Source organism: Myotis daubentonii, chromosome 2 (genome assembly GCF_963259705.1).
Source record: "Myotis daubentonii chromosome 2, mMyoDau2.1, whole genome shotgun sequence".
NCBI classification, from domain to species: Eukaryota; Metazoa; Chordata; class Mammalia; order Chiroptera; family Vespertilionidae; genus Myotis; species Myotis daubentonii.
Window position 1 is genome coordinate 116797751 of NC_081841.1, and position 13617 is coordinate 116811367.

At 40.9% G+C, this 13617-nt stretch overlaps 1 pseudogene; it reads left to right on the forward strand.

Annotated features, from left to right (window-relative positions):
- The first annotated feature begins 619 nt into the window (after positions 1–619).
- Positions 620–11272, forward strand: LOC132226310 (elongator complex protein 4-like; annotated as a pseudogene).
- The last annotated feature ends 2345 nt before the right edge of the window (positions 11273–13617 follow it).

Consider the following 13617-nt stretch of genomic DNA (forward strand, 5'->3'; position numbering starts at 1 on the left):
GCCTCCCTCCCCCTCCTCCCCGCAACAGTCCTACACCTTTTGCACAGCTGTATTCTAGGACTCAACACACACACACACACACACACACACACACACACACACACACACACACATTCATACAGGATTCATGTTTTTTAATTGATTGAGAGAGAGAGAAACATTGATGTGAGAGAGAAACACTGATCAGTTGCCTCTCCTACTTGTCTCAACAGGGAATCAACCCACAACCTACGTATGTGCTCTAAATGGGAATCAAAACCACAATCTTTGGATGCATGGGATGATGCTCCAACTAACTGAGCCCTGGAAAGGGCACTCATATATATTAAATACTCAGTAAATGAGTCACATGCATCACACTCATAGCCTTCACATGTACATGTGTGTGGGCACACACACTTACTCGTATGTTCCCACAAAAGTACCTCACTGTTCTCCCCTGTGTCTGCTGCTCTTAAGGCCACTTGGTTTGGGATCCCTCTTGTTTAGGGAATTGAGAAGTGATCTCTCCTTCTGAGGTCAATATGAATAAGAAATTGTCACAACTTAGAACATGACACTCACATGTTCTTAAAAATACAAGTGAGTATGTAATGGGTCTATGCAGGGAAGGTCTAAGATGGCGGCTGTGGAAACCTGCTGCACCAGCACTGAGTATACTGGGTCTGTGGTGGCAGCCAGTAAGAACAGCCCATCACCAGTTTCCAAAAGAGGGGTCCTAGAGCTGGTGGTACATACAACTGTCGACTGGTGTTCATCGCAGACTGTTGGTATATAATGGACAGCTGCTGGTATCAATCAGATTCCCAACCCTGGACCAGCTTTAGGTGGAAGTTGGGCTGGTGGAACAGTTCTTCTAATTCAAGAGGATAAAGTACAATAATTATTCTCCTTTGCTCTTTAAATAAAGAAGGAATGATCAATGGGCATACTTTGTTGGTCACATCTACAAAAGAAATCCTGCTGACATTTTATAGGAACTTCCTGCTTGATGATAACTATAAAAAAGAATTTGATGAAAATGTATGTAATCACAAAACACCAAAATCTAACATTAAGGTGAAAATAGCTTCAGATGTAAAATGGTGGCTAAATAGGCAGCAGTGTCATGCACCTCCTCCTGGGGCCAGCCAAAAAAAAGCAACTAAATCAGAGAGCATCCATCCTGAATTAACAAATTAGACACAGCTGAGGGGACAATTTTTAATAAGGAAGGGCGGAGAATGCCCAGAGAATGCTGCTTGCGAGCCATAACCCGTGTGGAACCACCGTGTCCTGGCAGTGAGTGGCCCAGTACCTCCTGGAGTGCATGCCACCAGAGTGAGATCCCACGCCAGGCCCCCTCATCAGCTCACTGGGATCTAGCATCCTAGGATCTGCCTCCAAGACCCTGCAGTGAGTGCAATCTAGGGGGAACCCTCTGCCCCACCCCCACCCCAGACGGTGCTGCTAGCCTGACCCAGGGCCACGCAGCACCCAGCCCTGGGACCTGCTATTTGGGTGACCTGGAGCAGTTCAGAACATGCCCCAGTCCAGGCCACAGGGGAGCTCTGACTGTGCAACCCAGAGCAACCTGCACCCAAAAGCTGTATCAGAAAAGATATTGTACCACATGTGTCTGATATTTTGCTGCCTATGGATTCTTCTAAGATTTTTATGGTTGCCTGTCGTACTTTTAAGTCCTTTATCCATTTTTAGTTTATTTTTGTGTATGAATTAAGTTGGTGGCCTATTTTCATTTTTTAAAAATGTATCTGTCCAACTTTCCCAACACCATTTATTGAAGAGACTGTCTTGACTCTATTGTATGCTCTTGCCTCCTTTGTCAAATAATAATTGAGCATAATGGGTTGGGTGGATTTCTGGGGTCTCTGTTCTGTTCCATTGGCCTATATGTCTGTTCTTCTACCAGTACCAGGCAGTTTTGAGAATAGTGGCTTTGTAGTATCGCTTGCTATCTGGTATTGGGATCCCTCCAACTTTGTTCTTCGTTCTCAAGATTGATGCAGCTATTTGGGGTCTTTTTTTTTGTTATTGTTCCAGATTAATTTTTGGAGAGTTTGTTCTAGGTCTGTAAAATATGCCATTGTTATTTTAATGCAGATTGAATCTATAGATTGCTTTGGGTAGTAAGGATATTTAATGATGTTGATTCTACCAATCCATGAGCACAGTATATTACCATTTATTTATGTCTTCCTCCATCTCTTTTTTCAGCATCCTGTAATTTTATGAGTACAGGTCCTTTACTTCCTTGGTTAAATTTATTCCTAGATATATTAATTTTTATGTTGCAATGATAAATGGGATTTTCTTTTAGTTCCTCTTTCTCTGAGTTCATTGTTGGTGTATAAAAAAATCCATAGATTTCTGGTTGTTAATTTTATATCCTGCTACATTGCCAAATTCATTTATTAAGTCTAGTACTTTTTTGATGGAGTCTTTGGGTTTTCTATGTATAATATCATGTCATCTGTGAATAATGACATTTTCATATCTTCTTTTCCAATTTGGATGATTTTTTTTTTTGTCTGTGAAGCTCCTGATTTCCCCTTCAATTTTGAATGATAGCCTTACTGGATAGAGTATTCTTGGATTCAGTCCCTTGCTTTGCATCATTTTGTATACTTCATTCCATTCCCTTCTGGCCTGATGTGTTTCTTTTGAGAAATCATTTGATAATCTAATGAGAGATCCTTTTTAAGTAACTCTCTGTCTCTCTCTTGCAGCCTTTAAGATTCTCTCTTTGTCATTAACGTTTGCCATTGTAATTATGATGTGTCTTAGTATGGGTCTTTTTGTGTTCATCTTGTTTGGGACTCTCTGTGCTTGTGTGACATTTTCTTTCCCCAAATCAGGGAAGTTTTCTGTTATTATTTCTTCAAATAGGTTTTCTAACCCTTGCTCCTCTTCTTGTTTTTCTAGCACCCCTATTATATATATGTTACTTCATTTCATGTTGTCCCAAAGCTCCTTTAGGCTCTCCTTCTGCTTTCTAATTTTTTTCTCCAATTGCTGTTCATATTGGGTTTGTATTTCTGCCCTGTCTCCTAACTCACTAATTTGGTCCTCTGCTTCCTCTAGTCTAATGTTGAAATCTTCCATTGTATTTTTTATTGCAGTTATGTAATTTTTTATTTCCTCTTGATTCTTACATAAGTTGTTGATTTTCTCACCCATCCAGTTTATGAACTGTACAACCCTTACTGTGAATTCTTTTTCTGACATATCACATGCCTCTGTTTCATTTCCTTTTCCGGCAATGCCTCCTTTTTTTTCCCTTGGTGGGTTGTTTCTTTGTTTCCCCATTTTTTTCTGTCTCTCTGGCCCTGGTGCCCTGCTTGGGGTTTGAGTGGTTGTAGATCCTATCAGGGCAGTGGTCTGGAAATCGTTAGCCCAGAGGCTGGGCCTGCCTTGAGTCTCACACCTTTATTGTCTCTGTTATGAGTTGTATCCCCTTCTCCCATGGATGTGGTCTCTCATTTGTCTGTTTCAGATGCTTGAGGTGGTGGAAGTGGATTCACAGTTCCTTTGATGTGCAACTCCTTGTGAGGACCCACAGCCTTCTGGCATGCAATTCTCTGTGTGACCCCAGCACACTCTGGGATTTTCCCTTTGCTCTCTTTCTAATTATTTAAGTTGTAGAGTTAGTTAACCCACAGATGAACTGGGCCCAGAAGGGCAGCCTGAAGTTCTGTACCAGCTGTGCAGTGCCAGGGGAAAAAGAGGCGTGCAGAAAAAAAAAAAAAAAAAAAAAGACGCGTGCAGAGATGAACACAGAGACATGCTCAGAGCCAGGTGAAAAAGTTGCAAATCTGTGTGCCTCCTCTGGCTTTTTTTTTCTTTTTAAATCCTTACTTTTGCTGGCTAAGTCCAGTACATAGGATCTTCCAATTAAAAATACTCAGCGAGACTGCAGGATAAAGTTGTTTTTGTGGAAACTGGGGATCAGAGTGGGGAGAGATGAACAGAAAACCAGCTCTGGGGCTGCCCATCCCTCCAACCCAGTATTAATTGTGGCAGGAAAAGCAAAATCTGAATACTGGGTTGAGAGGCCTTTTAGCCCCGGATATTAAGAAAGAAACAGCCCTAGCCAGTTTGGCTCAGTGGACAGAGTGTCGGCCTGCAGACTGAAGGGTCCCAGGTTTGGTTCTGGCCAAGGGCACATGCCTGGGTTGTGGGCTTGATCCGCAGTAGGGGGCAGGCAGGAGGCAGCTGATCAATGATTCTCTCTCATCATTGATATTTCTATCTCACTATCTCTCTCCCTTCCTCTCTGAAATCAATAAAAATATATTTTTTCAAAAAAGACAGAAACACTGCCACCCAGGGATTGTATCAGAAATGACTCTTGTGTGTAAATACAACTAAAGGCAGGCTAAGAACCAGAGAGCAGAGAGATCCTGCCTGCTTGAAAATAGGGTTGAGACTTAGGACACAAAGGAGCAGTAGATCGCAAGGAACTCCATTACTGTGCTGACTACCTGAAAGAAAACAGATGTGCCACAAAGAACAGTAGAGAAAGTGAACAACCTTCACTACTTCACATTTTTTTAATTAAATCTTTATTGTTCAGATTATTACATTTGTTCCTCTTTTTTTCCCCCCATAACTCCCCTCCTCCCAGTTCCCACCCCACCCTCCACCCTCACTCCCCACCCACTGTCCTCATCCATAGGTGCATGATTTTTGTTCAGTCTCTTCCCACATCTCCCACACCCCTTTCCCCCAAGAATAGTCAGTCCATTCCCTTTCTATGTCCCTGATTCTATTATAATCACCAGTTCATTCTGTTCATCAGATTATTTAGTCACTTGATTTTTAGATTCACTTGTTGATAGATGTGTATTTGTTGTTCATACTTTGTATCTTTACCTTTTATTTCTTCTTCCTCTTCTTAAAGGATACCTTTCAGCATTTCATATAATACTGGTTTGGTAGTGATGAACTCCTTTAGCTTTTCCTTATCTGTGAAGCTCTTTATCTGACCTTCAATTCTGAATGATAGCTTTGCTGGATAAAGTAATCTTGGTTGTAGGTTCTTGGTATTCATCACTTTGAATATTTCTTGCCACTCCCTTCTGGCCTGCAAAGTTTCTGTTGAGAAATCAGCTGACAGTCATATGGGTATTCCCTTGTAGGTAACTGAGTTACTTTCTCTTGCTGTTAAGATTCTCTCTTTATCTTTTGCTCTTGGCATTTTAATTATGATGTGTCTTGGTGTGGTCCTCTTTGGATTCCTTTTGTTTGGGGTTCTCTGTGCTTCCTGGACTTGTAAGTCTATTTCTTTGACCAGGTAGGGGAAGTTTTCTGTCATTATTTCTTCTAATAGGTTTTCAATATCTTGCTCTCTCTCATCTTCTGGCACCCCTATAATTCTGATGTTGGTACGCTTGAAGCTGTCCCAGAGGCTCCTTACACTATCTTCATATTTTCGGATTATTTTTTCATTTTGCTTTTCCGGTTAGGTGTTTTTTGCTTCTTCGCATTTCAAATCTTTGACTTGATTCTTGCGCTCCTCTGGTCTGCTTTTGGGAGTCTGTATAATATTCTTTATTTCAGTCAGTGTATGCTTAATTTCTAGTTGGTTCTTTATCACAACATCGAGGGTCTCATTAGATTTCTTGAGGATCTCATTAAGTTTATCAGCGGCTTCTAGACAGTTCTTGAGAGACCTTAAAATTGTGGTTTTGAGCTCTATATCCTCCATTTCTGTCATTTCTGTCCTGTTTCTTTGTCTCTGCATTTTTTATGCTTTCTTGGTGCACCCCCTAGTGGTCTTTGTGCACAGCCTTGTTGTAGTTAAGCCTTGATGTTGTGGGTAATAACAGGGGTGATTTGACCTCCAGGCCAACTGGCTGTGAGAATCAGCTGTGTCTGCAGTGAAAGAACTTATGTCCTCTGGGGAGGTGCTAATCTAGCCTTTGCCTGAGGCTATCTGGCAAATGACTCTGTGCAGGGCTTGGGCGGGGCGGGTGGCATGGGATCAACAGGGCGGGCAGAGGGAGCAGTCATGGCTGCTCTCAGTCCCGTCCCCAGAGGCTCTGCCTCTCAGAGTCCCAGCAACTGCTGCAAACCTCGGAGAGAAAGCTGCCTTCGAGTTCCGACCAAAGCCAGACAGTCCCGCTTCTCCTGTTTGAGTCTGGGTCCCTAGAGACTCGCCCAGAACTGGAGCTCAGAGCCTGAGACTCCCTCCTGATTGAAACAGACAACAGCGCCCTCAGCCGCCAGCCCGCTCCACACGCACCTCTGCACCTTTGTATTTTCCACACTGTGCCTCCTCTGAGCCTCAGTATGCTTTTCTCTTTCCTTCTAGTTGAAGAATTTCCCCTCAGCCAGCCTTCCTGTGGTTCTGGGTGATGTTGGTTCCATCTCTTAGTTGTATTTTTGAAGTGGTTGTGCGAGGCAGCAATCTACGGTGTTTACCTATGCCGCCATCTTGGTTCCAATCTATCCAGTACTTCACGTTTTTATTTTTTGTCTTTTACTTAAGAAATTAAATTTTTTCTCTCACTTGATTTTATCTTGTTTATTACTATATTTTTATTTTTAACTATTATTGTCACATAATCATATCAATCAATATAGAAAAAGCATTTGTCAAAATCCAACACCTTTTCTTGATAAAAACTCTCAGCAAAGTGGGAATAGAGGTATCATACCTCAACATAATAAAAGCCTTATATGACAAACCTACAGCCAAGATCATACTCAATGGGAAAAAATGAAACTCATTTTTCCTAAGAACAGGAACAAGACAGGGATGCCTACTTTCACCACTCCTGTTCAATATAGTACTGGAAGTGCTAGACATAGCAATCAGACAAGAAGAAATAAAAGGCATCCAAATTGGAAATGATGACGTAAAACTGTCTTTATTTGCAAATGACATGATACTATACATAGAAAACCCCAAAGACTCTATCAACAAACTACTAGACCTAATAAATGAATTTTGCAATGTAGCAGGACACAAAATTAACACCCAGAAATCTATGGCCTTTTTATAGACCAATAATGAACTCAAAGAAAGAGAAGCGAAAAAAAACAATCCCATTTACCATTGCACCAAAAAAAATTAAGATACCTAGGAATAAACTCAACTAAGGACATAAAAGAACTGTACTTGGAAAACTACATTACAGTGTAAAAAGAGAGAGAAGATGTAAACAAATGGAAGAACATACCATGTTCATGGGTTGGTAGAATCAACATGATTAAAATGTCCATACTACCCAAAGCAATCTACAGATTCAATGCATTCCCAATTAAAATACCAATGGCAAATTTCAAACATCTAGAACAAACTATTCGAAAATTCATCTGGAATAAAAACACACCCCGAATAGCCACAGCAATCCTGAGAAAGAAGAACAAAGTTGGAGGGATCACAATACCAGATATCAAGCTATATTAGCAAGCCACAGTTCTGAAAACTGCCTGGTACTGGCACAAGAACAAACATATAGTCCAATGGAACAGAACAGAGAACCTAGAAATCCACCCCAGCCATTATGCTCAATTAATATTTGACAAAGGAGTAAAGAGCATACAATGGAGTCAAGACAATCTCTTCAATAAATTGTACTGGGAAATTTGGTCAGATACATGCAAAAAATAAAACTGGATCACCAACTTTCACCATACACAAAAACAAACACAAAATGAATAAAGGACTTAAAAGTAATATGAGAAACCATAAAAATCCTATAAAACTCCATAGGCAGCAAAATAGCAAACATATGTCTTAGCAATATCTTTACCAACAGAGCTTCTAGGGCAATGGAGACTAAGTAGAAAATAAAAAAATGGGACTACATCAAAATAAAAAGCTTCTGCACAGCAAAAGAAACCATCAAGAAAACAACAAGATTCATCTTGCTTTGGATTCTCTGTACTCATGTAACTTTTTTCTTCCCTATATCTGGGAAGTTTTCTGTCAGTATTTCTTCAACTAGATTTTCTAATCCTTGCTGCTCTTCTTGTTTTTATGAATGCCCTATTATGTGTATGTTACTTCATTTCGTGTTGTCCAGAAGCTCCCTTAGGCTCTCCTCCTGCTTTTTAATTTTTTTCTCCAGTTGTTCAGATTGAGCTTGTTTCTCTACCTTATCTGCTAACTCACTAATTCTGTCCTCTGCTTCTTCTAGTCTTCTGTTGAAACCTTCCATGGTGTTTTTGATTGTAGCTATGTCACTTTTGATTTCTTCCTGATTTTTGCATAGGTTTTTGGTTTTCTCACAAACTGGTGCATGAACTGTGTGACCATTACTCTAAATTCTTTTTCTGTCATGTTGCATGCTTCCATTTCACTTATTTCCGTTCTTGACGACTCCTCATTTTCTTTCCTCTGGGGATTGTGTCATCTCCCCATTCTGAATAAGGAATTCTTACCATTTGCAACAGCATGGATGGATATGGAGAGCATTATGCTAAGTAAAATAAGCCAGTCAGTGAAAGATAAATACCACATGATCTCACTCATTTATGGATAATAAAGAACATTACACATGGTTGAACAAAAATAGACAGAGGCAAAGAAGCATCGAACAGACTGTCAAACTACAGCGGGAAAGTAGGGGAGGACTGGCGGCGGGGAGTAAGAGATCAACTGAAGGACTTGTATGAATGCAAATAAGCACAACTAACAGACACAAGACACTGGGGGTGAGGGAATAAGGGCAAATGCCGATGGGTAGGGGAAGCTGGTAGGAGGTGAGTGGGGGGGGGGGAAGAGACATATGTACTACCTTATACAATAAAATTTTAAAAAATAACCACAAACAACAACAACACAAGAAAGCCCACTGCATGGGAAAACATTTTCCAATGATATTTCTGATAAGGGTTTAATCCTTAAAATTTACAGAGAACTCATACAACTTAACAAAAGGAAGATAAATGATCCAATCAAAAACTGGGCAAAGGATCTAAATAGACACTTTTTGAAAGAGGACATACAGAAGACCCAGAGACATATGAAAACATGCTCAAAGTTACTAATCATCTGAGAGATGCAAATCAAAACATCAATGAGATACCATCTCACACCTGTCAGATGGCTAGCATCCACAAATCAACAATGACAAGTGCTGGTGAGGATGCGGAGGAAAAGGAACCCTCCTGCACTGCTGGTGGGAATGCAGACTGGTTCAGCCACTGTGGAAGACAGTATGGAGTTTCCTCAAAAAGTTAAAAATGGAACTACCATTTGACTCAGTAAGTCCACTTCTAGGAATATATCCCAAGAAAACAGAAACACAAATCAGAAAGGATACACGCACTCCTATGTTCATAGCACAATTTACAATAGCTAATATTTGGAAACAGCCTAAGCGCCCATCAGCAGATGAGTGGATTAGAAAACGGTGGTACATCTACAACGGTGGTACATCTGGAATACTATGCCGCTATAGAAAAGAAGGAACCTTTATCATTTGCAACAGCATGGATGGACCTGGAGAGCATTATGCTAAGTAAAATAAGCCAGCCGTAGAAAGATAAATGTCACATGGTCTCACTCATATGTAGGATATATTGATCAACATAATTTGATGAACAAGAATAGATCCAGAGACAAATGGTAGGGGAAGGGGAGTAGAGAGCAACCAAATGACTTATATGCATGCATATTAGCATAACCAATGGACACAGGCCCTGGGGCAGTGGGGGCTTGCCCAGGGTGGGAATGGTCTGGGGGGCGGTCAACTGAGGAAAAAGAAGACACATGTAAAACTTTAGACAATAAAAAAATAAAATAAAAAACAAACAAAAAAAGTGTTCCAACTACACAATGGAATACTATGCTGCTGAAAAACGGAAAGAACTCTTACCATTTGCAACAGCATTGATGGACATGGAGAGTATTATGCTAAGCAAAATCAGCCAGTTGAAGAAAGATAAATATTACATGATCTCACTCATTTGTGGAATATAATGAATAACATAAACCGATGAACAAAAATAGATCCAGCCCTAGCTGGTTTTGCTCAGTGGATAGAGTATTGGACTGTGGACTGGAAGGTCCTGCGTTTGATTCTGGTCAAGGGCACATGCTCGGGTTGTGGGCTTGATCCCCAATAGGGGTCATGGAGAAGGAAGCCAATCAATCATATTCTCTCATCATTGATGTTTCTATCTCTCTCTCCCTCTCCCTTCTTCTCTGAAATCAATAAAAATATACTAAAAAAAAAAAATAGATCCAGAGACAGAGAAGCATTTAACAGAATGTCAAACTTAAGTGGGAAGGCTGGGGAGAGGGGGAAAGGGTAAGAGATCAACCAAAGGACTTGTATGCATGCATATAAGCATAACCAATGGACACAGACACTAGGGGGTTGTGGGCATGTGCTGGGAGGTGGGAGTGGTAGGGGAGAGGTCAACTGGGGAAAAAGGAGACATATGTAATACTATATATAATACTTTATACAATAAAGCATTTTAAAAAAGATGAAAATAGTGTGCAGCTATCAGCTATTACCCAAGATGGGCCTGAGCTAGTATCATCTTCCAAGAGTTGGTCACTATTATGATGCATAAAAAAAAAAACACACCACAGAAATAATTGAGGCTTCAAAATAGCATGGATTTTTTTCTTCCAGAAAATATCTTCAACTCTTAACATAGAACCCTATTCTATGACCTATGGCTACATAAAGATGCTTCAATTTATCCAGAAAATAATTTATGAGGAAGGATATGATGGATCCAATCCCCAGAATAAAAAAAAAAAAAAGCATTTGAAAATAGCAATCCATAGTGTTGGTTCGCCTTTGTGGGAAGGTGACATTCGCTGTACAAAAAACTTTGACAACAGTCACAGCCTCACAAAATTCCTCTACATTCTTTGTGGTCTTCTGCAAACCTCTCTTTCAGCCTGTATCATCACAATGCCAACACATCTTATCCAGAACAAAGCAATTATTGCTTGCATTACAAACTTTTCAGATACAGTAGTTCATCTGGAGTAATTTATTAGTTTAGAGAAAAAACCAATCCTTTTAATAAGGATTATCACAATTTTATTCACATATGGCAGAATTCCCTGGCTTAATAACTTAATTTGTGATGTGTCAGATGTCAAAGACTTGGCTTTTAAATTATAAAGGAAGCTATTCACCACTTTGTGACTACATTTGCTTCCAGACTTGTCAGACAGAGTGAACTGCTCAAGCAAGCAGGATCTGGCAGAATCGGCCAAGCTGGTGGGCCCAGGCTGTGGCATGATGACTAGAAGCAAGAAGCACCTGCACTTCCAGTGATTCCTCCCTAGTCATTACATGCAAAATTATATGACACTTTAATTATGATTACTAATAGCTTATGTAAATATTTTTAATAATTTGACCCTCCAAATCTTGAAAAACACAGAATTGCAAAATTAGGCCACCGTTCTTCATTTTTTAGCAGTCCATCGCCTTAACCACTCGGCCACCTCGTCCACCGTTCTTCATTTTTTAAACCAAATTTTTGTACAGACGAAATATTTTCATTTTAAAATTTGTTTTATGCTATATCTAAGGAAAATTGGTAATTTTATTTTTAAATAAAATGTTAATAAATGTAAAATACAAGTGAAGATGTGACTTTAGAGCAAGCCAAATATTATTTAGTATGGAATTTTCTCTGACATCTGTTGTTTCTAAAATCTCTAAGTATGAAATTCATGTTGACCTCTTCTCCCTCCCCGCCCCCAGCAAACCTTCCTGCCATACATGTAAGATAGCAGTGAGTGCCAGAGGGGTCAGGGAGTGCACAGTGGCACATTTCTGCTCTTGGAAAGCCTGGAGAACAGCCTGTAAATGGAGAATCACCTTTCATATCTCTTGGGAGTTTCTGATAAAGTGAGTCTATTTAATGCTACCTGAAAGTCATAATGAGTGCTGCCTTTCCCAAGTACCCAAAATATCCAAGCACAGTGATCTTCCTACAGCCCTCAGTGGGGTTCAGGTGCCACATCTACTCATAATGAGGAAACTGAGGCCCTTAGAAGAGAATGACTTGCTGCAGGTCCTCCACTAGCCAGTGGCAGGATGGGGGTCAGACCCAAAGATGTCAGCCTTCAAACTCAGGCCCTACCATTCTTGCTGGGATATCCCCCCTTTAGGGTAGAATTTATTGGGCTTACTACTTGAGGATCCAAGAAGTGCTGGTGGGTCTCATGAGGGAGAGTAGTCTGGAGGGTGCAGCCAAGTCAGGAATCCAGCCTCTACCTGCATTAGCTTGCTGGGTTACTGGAGAGGGACTCCTCAGCTTGACCAAGAAGTCTTCCTCTGTGAGGTAACATGTCCTTCCCCCAAGGAGCATTCTCAGTATCTAGGGAAAACACAAGTACCCTGGAAAGTACTAGGTGCTCTAAAAATAAGATACAACATCACCACCACCCTAACTACTCAGTGACATCAAATACCAAGAAATATTTTTGTACCAAACAGGAAACAAAAATTCTCTAAGCAAGCCCAAATGGTGCTACACAATTTATAATATAAATTACCTGCATTTCTTTCATAAAGGTGCCCTCTGACTAAGCTTGTTTGTACTTTTATAGCAGTCCTGGATCTTGGCTTTCCTTGTACAAATCATCTTAGAATGAAACACTTGTCCAGGGCTCCAAAGGCACTGCCTCACAGCAGCAAGGTGTGATAGACCAGAAGAATTTCATCATTAGGTAGGAGACACAACTATAAAAAGCAGACACAAGTACTATAACAATGAAGAACTAATGGCCTACCCAATAATCCCACACCTCTTCAGAGTCCCTAAAAGCTTGATGTTAGTGTTTCTTCTTTGTTATAATTCCAGTCCAGGTATTTATATTCACTATTTCATTCAGTCCTCATATAACCACATGGTATTTTGAAGAATGTGAAGCAGTGTTCAGAGGAATACCTGCTTGTACTCCACATCAGTCACTAGCAAGGAGAAACTCCAATCCAGGTCTGGGGGTGCTAATGCCCAGGTTCTTCCTCTGCACTTACTACCTCCCACTAGGGCTGTGGCTCAAGACTGAGGAATGCAGAATGGTGGTGGAGGAAGTGGAAGCTACACTAATACACTCCCAGGACCAAACTGGAAATAGAACTAAAATACAGAAAAACCATCCTGAAGACTAGCTGGAGAGAGCTCTGATAACCAAGGACAGAAAGTAGAGAGTGCATAGAGACAGGTAGAAAGTGTGGAGGCATGAAAAAGCTGGCTGGGCTCCCACAGATAGCAGATGAAGTTCTCTGGAGGGATATCTCAGCTGTGGGGAGTTCCCACTGAGAACTCTGGGTCTAAACACCAAGCTGTACTCTGTATCCCAGAACACCAGAACTGAGAAAGGTGCCCACATAACATCTGGCTGTGAAAAGCAGCACGGGGGGATGTCTGCCAAGGAGAGAAGGCTTGAAATGCAGGCACCCTCTTAAAGGGCCAATGCACAAAATTTTCTGTGCAGCCCCTCTCCTGACTCTGGCAGAGGGAGGGAAGAGAGAGAGAGAGAGAGAGAGAGAGAGAGAGAGAGAGAGAGCTGTGTGAGCAGAAGCCAGGGGTCTCTGGGGTTAGAGCTCAGAAAGCAGCCACCTCAGTTTCCTGTGCTGAGTCATTCCCTCATACTGCAAAGGACATCTTTCCCCT